The sequence below is a fragment of the Panicum hallii genome, chromosome 3 (genome assembly GCF_002211085.1).
Source record: "Panicum hallii strain FIL2 chromosome 3, PHallii_v3.1, whole genome shotgun sequence".
NCBI classification, from domain to species: Eukaryota; Viridiplantae; Streptophyta; class Magnoliopsida; order Poales; family Poaceae; genus Panicum; species Panicum hallii.
In genome coordinates, this window is record NC_038044.1 from 41,232,471 (window position 1) to 41,246,399 (window position 13,929).

General features: G+C 39.1%; 1 long non-coding RNA gene across 1 annotated transcript; it reads left to right on the top strand.

The window, feature by feature from the left end:
• The first annotated feature begins 7,644 nt into the window (after positions 1-7,644).
• Positions 7,645-7,899, top strand: LOC112884656. Its single transcript, XR_003227152.1, has 2 exons — positions 7,645-7,709; positions 7,807-7,899. It is a non-coding gene; the product is annotated as an uncharacterized LOC112884656 (long non-coding RNA).
• Positions 7,900-13,929: the final 6,030 nt, after the last annotated feature.

Below are 13,929 nucleotides of genomic sequence, written 5' to 3' on the forward strand. Positions count from 1 at the left end.
CTGCTATGTGTGTTTAAGTCATCACCATTAGTTTGATGTGGTGCCTTGCATTTTATCTGTTTATTTTACAATTGATTTGGTGCCTTGCAAGAAAGGGATGCATAGATGAACTATACTACATCGATTAATCACATCCTTGTATTGTACAAAAAATTAGTTCCACAAAAGAAATAGTTTTTGAGGAAGGTGTTGCCTTTTATTTTGGAATATATTGCTGTCATGTTTGTATTCTGTGCAGAAAATAGTTTGTAATCATTGTTTTGTTTCAACTTGGGCAGATGGATAAATCTTGGATAAATAGTAGGCTGTTTAGCAAGGCCCATCTTGATGGGGTGAAGGATTTCATGAATTTTGTTTCGGAGAAATTTCATGAGAGTGAAGAGATATTGTGTCCTTGTCGGAGGTGTTTGAATCAGATTCCTGGACATAAAGGACTAGTGGAGGATCATCTATATCTTAATGGGATGGCTAGCATGTACACTCAGTGGATACATCATGGTGAATCTTTGTTAGATGCCAGAACAAATGAATTTTCAGTCCATGTAGATGATAATACCGGTTTAAATGAGGATGCTTGTATAGATGAGGTTGAAGAGTATGACCCTGATGATAGACTACCTGATATGGTACATGAGTTGTTCGCAGAAGATGGGGGACAAAAATCTATGTTTAGGGTCATATTGGAAGAGATGAAGCAAGAACTTTACCCAGGTTCAAGTACCTCAAGATTCTCATTCATGGTGAAATTACTTCATATCAAGTCATATTATAAGATAAGCAATGCTGCGTGCAATGGAATTTTAAAGTTGTTAGTATCAGCATTCCCAGAGTGCTCTCTTCCCGAATCATATGCTGCAGCAAAGAAACTCATCCGTGCATTGGGACTTGGATATGATTCAATCCATGTGTGCCCGAATAATTGTATTTTGTTTCGGAAGGACTATCATAATTTGGATGAATGCCCGGTGTGTGGTTCGTCACAATGGAAAGATGGAGAAGGCAAGAAACGAATACCTCAGAAAGTTTTACATCACTTCCCATTGATTCCAAGGTTGCAAAGGATGTTTGCTTCTAAAAGTATAGCTGAGGATGCACAGTGGCACAAGTTGAAGCGAAAAGAAGTGGACAATGAGCTTAGCCATCCAGCTGATGGTGAGGCATGGAAGGACTTTGATAGAAAGTACAAGTGGTTCGCTAAAGATGCAAGGAATATTAGACTTGGCCTTGCTACAGACGGTTTCAATCCATTTGGGAAAATGAGCTCCTCATATAGCATGTGGCCGGTGTTTCTTATCCCTTACAATTTTCCTCCATGGCTATGCATTGAGCAATCCAACTTTATGATGTGTCTACTTATTCCTGGTCGAGAGTGCCCTGGAAAGGATTTTGACATATTTTTAGAACCACTCATCGAAGAGTTGCAAGAACTTTGGAAGGGTGTCCCTACCTTCGATGCGTTGAGTGGAAAAGGGTTTCACCTACATGCTGCTGTTATTTGGTGCATTCATGATTATCCGGCCTTGAGCACATTGTCGGGTAGAGTCACAAGAGGGTACTATGCTTGTGTGCGTTGTGACAAAAATCCTTGCTCCAGAAGAATAAGGAATAAGATATGTTATATTGGACATCGTCGTTTCCTTGCAATGGACCATCCATGGAGGAAAAAGAAAGATGTTGACGGACAAATTGAAAAACTTGGTAGACCAGAAGAATTTAGTACAGATGAGTTGATGCAGCAATTGGAAAGCGTGAAAGATGTTAGGCCAGGAAAGCATCCTGAAAGCAAAAAAAGGAAGAGAGGTGATAATGATGATTGCCAATGTTGGAAGCGAAGGTCCTCCTTGTGGGACTTGCCATATTGGTCAAGTTTGAAGTTGCGGCATAATCTTGATGTAATGCATATTGAAAAAAATATATGTGAGGCAATCCTTGGTACATTGCTTGGGATTCCTGGAAAGTCAAAAGATACTGTTAATGCTAGACTTGATTTGGAAGACATGGGGATAAGAAAATCTTTACACTTGAAACGTAATGGAAATTCGTACACTATTCCACCTACCCCCTATACAATGGATAAAAAACAGAAGCTTGTTTTCTTTGATTTTTTTAGAAGTGTTAAGTTCCCTGATGGATATGCTTCTAACCTAGCAACTTGTATAACTGTTGATGGATGCAACCTGCAAGGACTGAAAACTCATGATTGCCATATCCTACTCCAAAGGATTCTACCTGTTGCTCTCCGAGGAATCATGCATAGGGACATCTATGAGGCAATTGCTGAACTAGGGAACTTATTTCAACAGTTATGTGCCAAGACTCTCAAGTTAGATGTTTTGCATAAAATTAAATCTGAGATTCCAATTGTTTTGTGCAAACTTGAGAAAATATTTCCTCCTTCATTCTTTGATGTGATGGTCCACTTAGTTGTTCATCTCCCTAATGAGGCAATCCTTAGAGGACCAGTACAATATGGATGGATGTACCCAGTAGAAAGAAGGTTATATACTTTGAAACATTCTGTTAGGAACATGGCACGACCTGAGGGGTCCATTGCAGAAGCTTATGTTGCTAATGAGTGCTTGCTTTCTTGCTCAAGGTATTTTGATGACCTTGACACACATCACAATCGGGAGGGTCGGAACAAAGAACGTGTTGATTTTAGAATGGGTGATATATCTGTTTTCCAGCATGGAGTTAATTTCCTTGGAACCTCCAAGATTACATATCTAGAACATGATTATGAAAAAATGATGTGGTATGTGATAAACAATTGTGAGGAGGTTGCACCATATATAGAGTACGTGATCCTTTATATATTCTCTCTTTGTTTTCTATATTACCTATTAATTTTGCCTGTTAATGTTGGATTTAACTATGTCTGGCAGGATGTACAGGAAGGAGTTAGAGATCGAAGGAAATTCTAATGTTGAAGAAACTATTGAGAAGCAATTTGCTTCCTGGTTTCATAAGCATGTGAGTCACTATTACAGAATTTTCAATAAAGCAATGTATTTGATTGAAGTAGTTTTCACCATATTTCTCATTTCCTTGTACAGATTGCAAAACGGCAATTCATTGATGGAGAAGATGTGAATGCGGATCTATATGCTTTAGCGTGTAAACCAGATTTGCGAGTTAAAATATTTTTAGCATGTCTTGTCAATGGAGTTCGGTTCCACACTTTTGATCGTGAAAAAAATAGAAAAACACAAAATAGTGGAGTTATGGTTGAGGGCATGCACAATGGAGAATGTATTGACTTTTATGGTTCCTTGGAAGATATAATTGAGTTGCGGTATAACTCAAATTCAAGGGGTGATCGGTCAGTAGTTCTATTTCGATGTCATTGGTTTGATACTGATAGCAAGAAGGGTAGAATGAAAGATGACGGTTTTTTAAAAGCATACACCAAGGAAGTTGTTGGTACAAGGATGATTCTTTTATTTTAGCCACATAGGCAACAAAGGTATTTTACTTGGCAGATACTAGGCATAGTGGAAATTGGAGAGTTGTACAAAAATTTACACATAGGCACATATGGAATGTGGCTGAAAATTCAAGTGATGAGATGCCTAGTGTTGGAGGACTGTCATACCAAGATGAAGAATGTGTAGGTTTTCATATTCAACCTAATGAAGGAAATTTGGACAATGCACCGTTGAGTGAAGAAAATTGTGTACATGTTGATGCAAGTGTGGTTGATGAGCTTCGTTGCTAAAGAGATGATATGCAAGAAAATAATTCGGATGAAGAAGATGAAACTCAACTGCAGTACATTAGTGATGATGAACATCGAACAGTTCTTGACTATGAAGATGAAGATAGCGATGTCGAGAATATTGAGATGCCGAGAATACTGAGATGCCGAGAAAACTGAGATGCCAAGAATTTATTTATTGGCTCCAGTGTTGAGAATTAAATTGTCACTGTAATCTGTGAGGCACAGTTTCATATTACTTGGAATTGCCAATTTTCCTTGTCATTTACCATTTACATATGTGGCATAGTGCTCTGCTCCTTGAAGTAATGACGAGCCTTGTTTTCTGTATGCAGAGAAGTGGAGGACTTCGCGAGGAGGTTGAATTCAATTTGGCCTCAAAGAATGCATCTGGGACAGGACTGTATAGGTAAGGCTTTTAGTCAAGATTTGCCTGTTCGAGGACTTAGCTGCTATCATGAATAGTATTTAGTTCAGAATTTGGGGAACTTTTATATTTGGCATTTCTGCAGGGCTGATCTTGTTAGCATTTCTACAGGGCTGAATCACAGGTGACTGTCAGGAGCATGCAGGAGCAGCAGCAGCACCAGCAGGGTAACTTTATGCGCATACAACTTGGAAGAGAGAAGACGAACTGGCCACCTGCTCTCGAGTGGCTGCTTGTCCTGAGAACTTGGAACCAAGCGTGCAGATATGCACATCTGTTTCATTTGGCCATTTTCGGTGCTGAGGATTGCCCTGTTGGCATGAAGCATAGTGAGGTTTAGATCCAGGGAAAATAATTTTTCACCTTTTTTTTGGGAAGCATCAATGACTGTCCCCTTTATTCCTTGGCTGTGTTGGCGATTTTTCCCAATAGAGGTTGATGGTGGTTGGTGCTCGTTGAAGGGATCCTGTTGATTAACTGAACGGTGCACATGTGACACTTTAATTTCTTATCATCAAAATCGATATGCCATGCTTCAAATGAAGCCATGTTGCCGGTATGCCCTACTTATATAGCACTTATATCAGTGCATACATTGAGACAATAAAGGAAAGTATTAGTTTATCTTCATGGCATAAGACCCTGAGGTTGTTCAAAAGGTTTCTCGTTCGATCCTCGATAAGGATCTTTTTCTTTTGCCACAAATTTGTTTTTTTCTTTTAATTGCTTAAATGTGTTTAGTAGATCTTACTACTATCTTAATGGTCTATAAAATATTGATTTTTTGCTGCGACAGTTTTACAACCTAAACATGCTAAAAGAAAGTTTGGTTAAGAAATGTAAGCTACATCTTCTTTTCGCGTGTAAAACTTAGTTAATAAGTCTACTTGTCCCAAACGATCTTTAGCCATTTGGGTGTACCCTTCTCTCACGTGTTTCTTCGGTAGGTAAATAAATTACTAAACATTTTTAGTATTTAAATTTGTAGCAATTTAAAAGGCATAAATCGATTAGATGTGTTTAATGAATCATAATGCTCTAACTATCTAAAAAATTCATGGTTTTTGTAGGTGACCACCGTACATCCCTAATAGTGTCGTACAAAAATACAAGCACAAGCTCCATAGCAATTGTTCATCAAAAGTGTTTAAAGAACATATCCCAATAACATATTTTTTTCTTTTAATTGCTTAAATATGTTTAATAGATCTTAATACTATCTTAAAGGTCTAAAAAATTTTGATTTTTTGCTGCGACAGTTTGAAACCCTATATCATGTTAAAAGAAAGTTTGGTTAAGAAATGTAAGCTAAATCTTCTTTTCGCGTGTAAAACTCAGTTAATAAGTCTACTTGTCCCAAACGATGTTTAGCCATTTGAGAGTAACCTTCTCACGTGTATTTGACCACCATATATTTAACTCAGTTCACACGAGACTAGACTCGATCAAACCCTCTTTAGGTAGTTTAAGACTTATACTCCCTCTGTTTCCAAATACACAACGTTTGATATTTTGAACCACAATTTTTCCCGCTCATCTAATTCAAAAAATTTTAGACATATTTATAATTTAATTTATTATGTAGTAAAGTTCAGTTGTTAATTTAAATTAACATATATAGTAAGTAAAGTGAGTAATGTGCTGCAAGCAAAATGTTGGCGCCAAGGTTTCTAAAACTGCAAGTAAAATGTTGGCGCCAAGGTTTCTAAATTCTGGCGCCCATTCTTTTTTTTTTGAATAATTCTGGTGCCCATTCCTCTATATTGCGCCCAAATTTACAGAGGATATAAAAGGCTGGACATCGGCAAACCGTAGCTCATATCCCTTCAGCTCCACCCTCCCTCTTTTCAGCCGCCACCAAGTCCTTCTTCCTTTCCGGCCAGGGTGCAGGGCCGAGCAACTCAGGGAGAGTGCTCATGCCTCCAGTGAAGAAGCAGGCACCAGGGCGAGCACCCATGCCTCCAGGGAAGGAGCCAGCAGGGCAAGCACTCGTGCCTCCAGGGAAGGAGGCACCAGGGCGGAGGGGTGATGCCAATCGTGGTGAGATGCCAGACATCCCGCCCCCACCACCAACTCCAATCCCGCGCACTCAACCCTAACCCTTGGCGAGATGGCGACCAAGAATCCACCAGGGAGGGCAACAGCTGCACGTCCAAGGCAGCCTGCAGGTGATTTCTCTAGCATCTCCCCTCCATCGACCTTTTGCTTCCTGTCGGGTCTATTAGGGAGGGTTCTTGTGTGCTCGCGTGGGTGCTGGCTGGTCAGATTGTGTACTTTCATTACCTCTTCGAGGGTTGGTCGAGCAGATTGTTGTGATGGGGTCCTGTCTTTTATGGTTGTTGATAAATAGTAGTATTACATTTTCATTTCTAGTAAAGGCTTTTCTGAATATGAGAAGGAAAGAGCTCAACATATTATGAGGAACAACCAAATATTTCAAAGACTTGGGATCGGTCAATTGGCATCACTACTTAAGAATGTAAGTGCAAATGTGGAGGATGATGGTCCTCAAAAATCAGGATCTAAGTACAGTCCACATGACAATGAGGGGCTTGAGGATGATGATGAAGTGATCAGCAAGGTATAGTTTGTCTTCTGTACACTACAATGTTTCTGTAATGGATATCATCTCGTATTAACTTTCCATTTATAATTTTACTGATTATATATTCCTCTAATCTACCAGAGTGTCAAAGTATCTTCTCAAGGAACACGAGGATCAAAAAGGGTGAGACCACCTAGGTTGCAATTGGAGCGTAGAGTCATAAGACAGAATTCTGCTACCACCATAAGCTTAACCGCCTCAATAGAAGAAGTATTAGCAACTGTACAAACTGAGAATTTGAACCCTACTGCTTATGAAGGCAAGTGATAATATAGACATGTTTTATGTAACTTTGATGCCTATAAACTTTATATCTTATTAGTAAGTACTAAGTTATCAAGCAAGGATAGATTACAGCATTTTTATTTGACACTTGCTTTTGTAATTTTGCTAGATGAATTGGTTGAAGTTACAGAGCAAGTACAAAGAGGAAGAAGTATGGGGAAAGATTTAGATAGGATAACTATAGGGTTAGGAAGCAAAATATGTATCCATGTTTCTGAAGGGAAGAGAAGGCCGGCGGTACCACTCCAAGCAGCAAAGCTTGCGTCAGAGGCTGGAATTGTACTTAGACAACATGTACCAATCTTTCCTCATTGGAAGCATTACAAGAAGAATGATCTTGAAATGGATAACTATATTGGCAAAGTTGCTGTAAGTCACTTAAAGAATTGAATTGCACAATAAGTATCATTTTCTCCTTAGTATTCTTAGTCACTAATGTATTTTCTGTATTTGTTTGTTAGGGATAATTTAACATGGACACTGACAACAAGGCAGTGAAAGATGCATGTATTGACTTGTTAAAGGGTGGACAACGTCAAAGGAGGTATAACTTAAAATTGAAGTACTTCAATAGGTTATCACAAGATCAGGTGCTGAGAACATCACCAATGGCTTGCATGAGTGATGCACAATGGCTTGAATTGGTGGCCATGTGGTCAAAGGAAGAACACAAGGTATTGCTATGAAAAATCATGATTTAATTTCTGTTTTGTATAGGATAAGTGTGCATTTGTCTATTAACATAACCTAACACAATTCTACTTTGTATAGGAGAAGTGTGCAAAAAACAAAATTAATCGTGAGTGCGTCCAATATCAGCAGCGCACAGGTTCACGGTGCTACGAGGCACAAGCTTATGTTGAGGTAAGAAACTTGTTAATGCAGGACCTGTTAGAAGTAATCCTTGTGTGACTTTGTTGCGTCTTGACATTGGAGGTTGGCATCAGTAATTTAGTATGTTTTATTTCAGCTCTAAGTAATATAGCATTGGCTGGCTGTGAAAGTAGAAGTAAAAGTTTATATTTCTCTAAATAGTAAGTAGTAGAGGACAAAGGTAGTAGATAGCAGTAGCCAGCTGCAGTAGTAGTCAATTTTGTTTCTGCTAGCAGCAGCTCCGTGTAGCTGGTTATTACTTCTAAAACTTGTGCGTGTGTATGTGCTCATATCTGAAAAATATGTTGTGTGTGTAGCTGGTTATTACTTCTAACTATTGTGCGTGTGTATGTGCTGAAACCTGAACATTATGTGATCCAAAGTGGGCAAAGTGATATGCCCAGAATTATTGTGCGTGTGTATGTGATGTATGAGATTTGGAGAGTTAGGAAGAATATAGTATTGTTGATAGGGGCCTACATAACCTGTATTAGGACTTAATTTGATTTAAGCTTATATTTTCAAATGGATTCCTCACTATATTTTCAACGCCCACTGCAATTGAGCTCTTTAAGAAAATGCATTGCAGCAGGAAAAGAGATTTCATTGAGCAAGTAAAGCAAGCTATTGTAAGTTCTGAATCTTGTGTTTTTTGTAGGCTGTTTACTTCTATGTGCTTGAGATAATTGCTAGGTGCTATAACTGATTTCCTATTTATTTATTACAAGGTTGATATGGAATCAATTATTGGTGAATCTATAGAAAATGGAGAGCAGCAGAAGACTTGTATTGAAGCTGTCTCTCAAGTTCTATCCAAGAATAGCACCTTTCTTGAAAATTTGGGTCTTAAGAAAGTATCTCAGAAAAAATCCAGAATTGATGTTTCTTCTCAGGTTGAACGTCTTCAGTTTGAACTAGATGCTAAGACACAAGAATCAGCAGGACTCCGTGAATTAGTTGACGCTTTGACATCAAAAACAGATGAACAGTCACAAGAAATTGACGACTTGAAGAAGTCATCAGCTGAGACAAATGCTTTGCTTCGTCAACTAATTTCCTTTAGTGCTGGTATATTCATATTCTTTGCTCTTTCTTATAGCTAGATGGTTTCAAGTGTGCGCTCATTTCATCACGTGTTCCATTTCTTGATTGTACAGGTGGGTTCAATGGAACAAACTAAAGCTATGATGCATAGAGCAAAGGCAAATTGGTATGTAAGATTTGTTACCTCCTTACAATTGTGTATGACTCTTAGCTGTTTATGAAGTGGTTGAGAATGATGATTTCCTTAGATGTTGTCTTATAATTTTCTTTGTGTTGAATCTGATCGGTTTGTTACATGCTGTTTGTGTGAGTTTGGGAAGGGGGTACAACTCTATATACATGCATGATGAGTGTGATCTGTTGGTTATGCACTTAATGATTTGTGGGGAAATGAATGGCGTCACTTGTCAATTCCTGGCCAGTTATAGCTGGCATTTCATTACCTCCTTTTCTCTGTTTAGCTCTATAAGGTTCAGCTTAAACTTGTCGATTTTGTGTGTCCAGCTCTATAATGCAATGCTGAACTATTCGTTGATATTATCGTGATGATACCTGTGGCACTGTTAAGGACGACCGCAATATATAGTACTATCTTGATTGATAATGCATGCCGAGTGTAGAAATAAGCTGCAGTTTTATACAATGAGTATGGACCTGAGTGGAACATTTTTCTCCTATAGCTTCGGACTGATATATACAATTCACTTGATACTTGTTTTATTCTGATTAATACGAATTGATACTTTTTTTATTCTGATTAATACATGTGTTTTCAGGTTGCATAGAAGCAATCATTTTGCAGCACCATGGGGCTTCTTTTGGACATGATTCAAGTAGTTTGTGCAGCAACATGAAGTCGTCGTTGTGACATGGAATTAAGGCAGTTTTTGAGATATATTTGGCTGTTGGCAATGAATTTGTAATCCTTAAGTCAACTTTTGAATGAATACTTGTAATGCTTAGCTGTTGAGCACCATGGATGTTTATTGCTGTAAAAGTTTGAATTGCATAATATTTTAACCAGTTTGTTAATGTATTACAATGGATTGATAGTTACAAATTGGTCTCATTTGTGATGGTCTGATGATTGTGTTTTCTTTCAATCTGTTGAATTAAATTAGCTTATTAATGGGCTATATTAAAGTAGATCTTGACTCAATCTATAGTGGGCCTTTAATGGGCTGAAATATAAAAATATGTGTACTAACTAATCCATATATACAAAGCCCACTAATAATTATGATGATTAAATTTGTCACAATTTTGTTGCCACATCAGCTGCCACATAAGTTGCCACCTCAACTGTGACATATCATGCGCCATATGGCAACACCATATTCATTTAATTATGACATTCTGATTACATATTATGACGTTTTAAATCGTCACAAATGTTATGACGAATTACGGATCGTCACTAAAGTTTATGACGTTTCTTTACGAAAACGTCACTGAAAGTGCTTAGTGACGCACCTTCTGTGACATATTATTTTCGTCACCGTAGCGTCATAGAAGCTAACTTGTGACATAAAAATGACTTTTTGTGACATATATATAGCGTCATACAATGTCAGATTTCTTGTAGTGTCCTCAGATTGGAACGAGTCCAACCCAAGGAAGGTTGTTGCAGCGCTGGAAGCAGACTCCTCCCCGGTCCTCGTAGCAGATCCAAGGAACTTGTCGAGGTCGCTATGAGAACCCGCCGCAGGAGTTTTCGGCTTCATGTCAATGAGGAACCGACGGAAACTGCCCGCACCATCTACGACGCAGACCCACGAGCCAAAAACAAACGTTGTACCCTGAGAAGGTACTGACCTGGTGAACTGGAAAGATGCCATCGAGTTCGCCGGTGGATCTTCGATGCGCTCCCCTACCTGGCGCGCCAGCTGTCGGTGTTTTACCGGCTGCCCACCGAGGGATATACCCAAGGTGGTAAGTTTAGGTGAGGAGACGCCGAGATCAGGAACTCGAAGGTGCAAGGAACACAAGATTTAGATAGGTTCAGGCCGCGAGGTGCGTAATACCCTACGTCCTGTATGGTGGTTTGTATTCCCTTGGGTGTAGAAGTTGTGTTTTTGAATGGGTCCCTGCCCCTCCTTATATATCCGAGAGGTCAGGGTTACATGGATCCTAGCCAATACTAGCCAAGGAATCGTACCCGGGTATAACTCGAGTAGTTTCCTTCTGTACCAACTAACTTTATCTCCTACTCAAACGAGTAGAAAATAACATAAATAAGAGATAAGACAGGCTTTATCTCTTAATCCTATTTAAATTACGTTATGTACACAGTCCCGTAGCCCCAGGTCTGACAATGTATGCATGGAAGATGTTATGAGTAGGTTCATGCGAGGGCTCAATTCTTAAATTCGAACCATGCTCATCCCTGAAATGGACGACCATATCTCTCACTTGTTTTGTCTTGCCAAAAAAGCTGAAAATCAGATTTTATTATCTATGAATACTTGCAAATATAATGTGACATGTCATGATGAACATTGGTCCACTTTACATGCTGAAAAAATCAAGAAGTGGAACCCGCTGCTGATTTGCCTTTATCACAATGTGATTTGCTTTCTTAACCTTGTGATAAAGATGAGTTCTGTGACACTCCCATTTCATCACCGCAATTAGAGATAGAGCACTCTATTATTCCTCTTTTGTTACCTAACATTTTTCAGGAAGCTGGGAACAATTCAATAGAGTGCAATGAAGAAATTGAACAAGAACACCCACTGCTGGAGTTGGAAAATGATCGTGCTCACCTACAACATTGTTCCTCAAAGTAAGTTTGCACCTATTAAAATGAATCTGGCCCATAATGATGCTAGCCTCCAACAATCTTTGGTGACACCCTTTGCTACCTTGCCTTTGTCGATAGCTGTATGTGTTTCTTGTGATAACAACGAGTTGCGTGATAATGTTGTCTATTTACCATTAACAAAATTAATGCTCCAACATGTTAAACGTGTCTTGAATGATATACATGATGTTTCTAAATATGTTCATTGCCTTGTTAACAAGAAGGATGAGCTGGAACTCCTATCCTCTTTTAACACATTATGTTATATTTGTGGCAGAACCAACCTGAATTACACCGGCTCAAGTACGCAAGTCCTCTCTCAAGGGCTCCAACGTGCTTCAAACGGTGTAACCCCTTGGCCTGTCGGGTAACGTCCCGATAAACCACTGATACACAGGATCTAATAAGGTTACCTCACACGAAGGTGAGTCCAGAGATACAGTCACCATCATATTTTACATCAAAGGGAATTACATTACAAGAGTTTATAAAAGTAGTACAAAGTTTCAAACTTAGGGAAAACATTACAAACTGTTTAAGTTATGCTCTTTAGCAGCGGAAAAAATACGGGATGATTTACAATACGTCGTCAAGACGGATGTCATGCTAAGCCCGGGCACGACATCACTCGGTATCATCAGTGTTGGCCGGGGACGGATCCCATTCCACGGACCAACCTTCTGGAAGAGCACAGGGCCAAGACAGGGGAAGAGTAGGGTCTTCAAAGGCTTTACCTGAAAAACATATAACTAGCAAGACTAAGTATACTAATACTCAGCAAGGCTTACCCGGGATTGGGTATACTTTAGCCCATAACTAGACTCATGAAGGCATTTTAAGGGTTCTGGGTTTATTTTCAGCTGAAAAGCAACTAAGAGTATAACCTACTTTCAAGTTTTAGCTTTTAGATTCTAGCTTGATTAGTCATTCTAGGTAAGCACCTATACTAAACAAGCAAGATAGAGATTATCATCCATCAAGATTATTCTATCAATAATTACACTTTTTACTCGATGTGGTAAAAAGGGTAAGCAGTCTCATTCATCGTGAGAGGCGGACGATTCCTGAATCGAGATTCAACCTTGCAAGGTAAACCTAACACACACGCTTAGAACATCCAAAGATCGTTCAGGTCATGATACAGCACATGACCCTGTCCATTATCCTTATAGTGGTTGCGGAATTGTAAACAAGCAATTCCTATATCGCGCGAGTGACAGGAAATCACCCGACTTTTACCGGTCCTATTTAGCAGAGCATCTAAGCGATAAGGACTCGGGTACAATACATTGGATTCCTAAGATTTTATGCAACTAGGGTTTCATTTCAACTCCTAGACGTAATGCAAGATATATAATATATAAGTGAAATGGTAGTAAATTGAAATACTGGGGTATGCACCGGGGCTTGCCTTTACTGGTGGGGCTGAAGTCAGTAAAGTTAAGATCTTCCGAACTTTGGTTCGGGGCTTCAGATTATCCCTTGGTGATGTTCACTTGGTCTTCAGGAATATCCTCCGCAGACTCCTGGGAGATCTTGTAGGTACCGTTTGCAGAAGTAGTCGTATCTACATGCAATGCAACATTACATTCAAAGTGTGCACATAAAACTATCTTACTTCACAATAAAGTTGCAATCCAACACTCATGTAACTTACTACTCACATAACAAACAAAAGATCTGCAATTAAACTTGGATAGAGCTTTTGGTGGACAGCTAGTTAGAATCGGCTATTTGTTGAAGATAACAACAGAGCCGATTGGAACAACAAGGGTTTAGCCGATTGATGTACTTTGGTCGTGCCTAACAGAGGTGTGTCTACTGTGCTATCTTACTGATCTAGGGTTGTGTACTTTGGTCTGGGTAGCCGATTGATAGGTGTACCGAGTTCCTAATTGATCGATGAAAGCATCGACTACTTTAACAGAGGGATGATCCCTAAAGCAGCTGTGTTTTAACTGAGATGTGCTTAAGTGTTATCCTAGGTAACTAGGTGTGATTGTATCAGCTTGATTACGTCGGTACAATAATTGAGTGACGTACAGTCGATTGGAATGTGGTTGAGGGTATGTGACCGATAAGTATGTATAACCTATCTCTCAGTCGATAAATTGGCTGATAGAAGTGTGTGGATAAGGATGGGAAACTAAGGATTGATCAGCCATATTTGACCG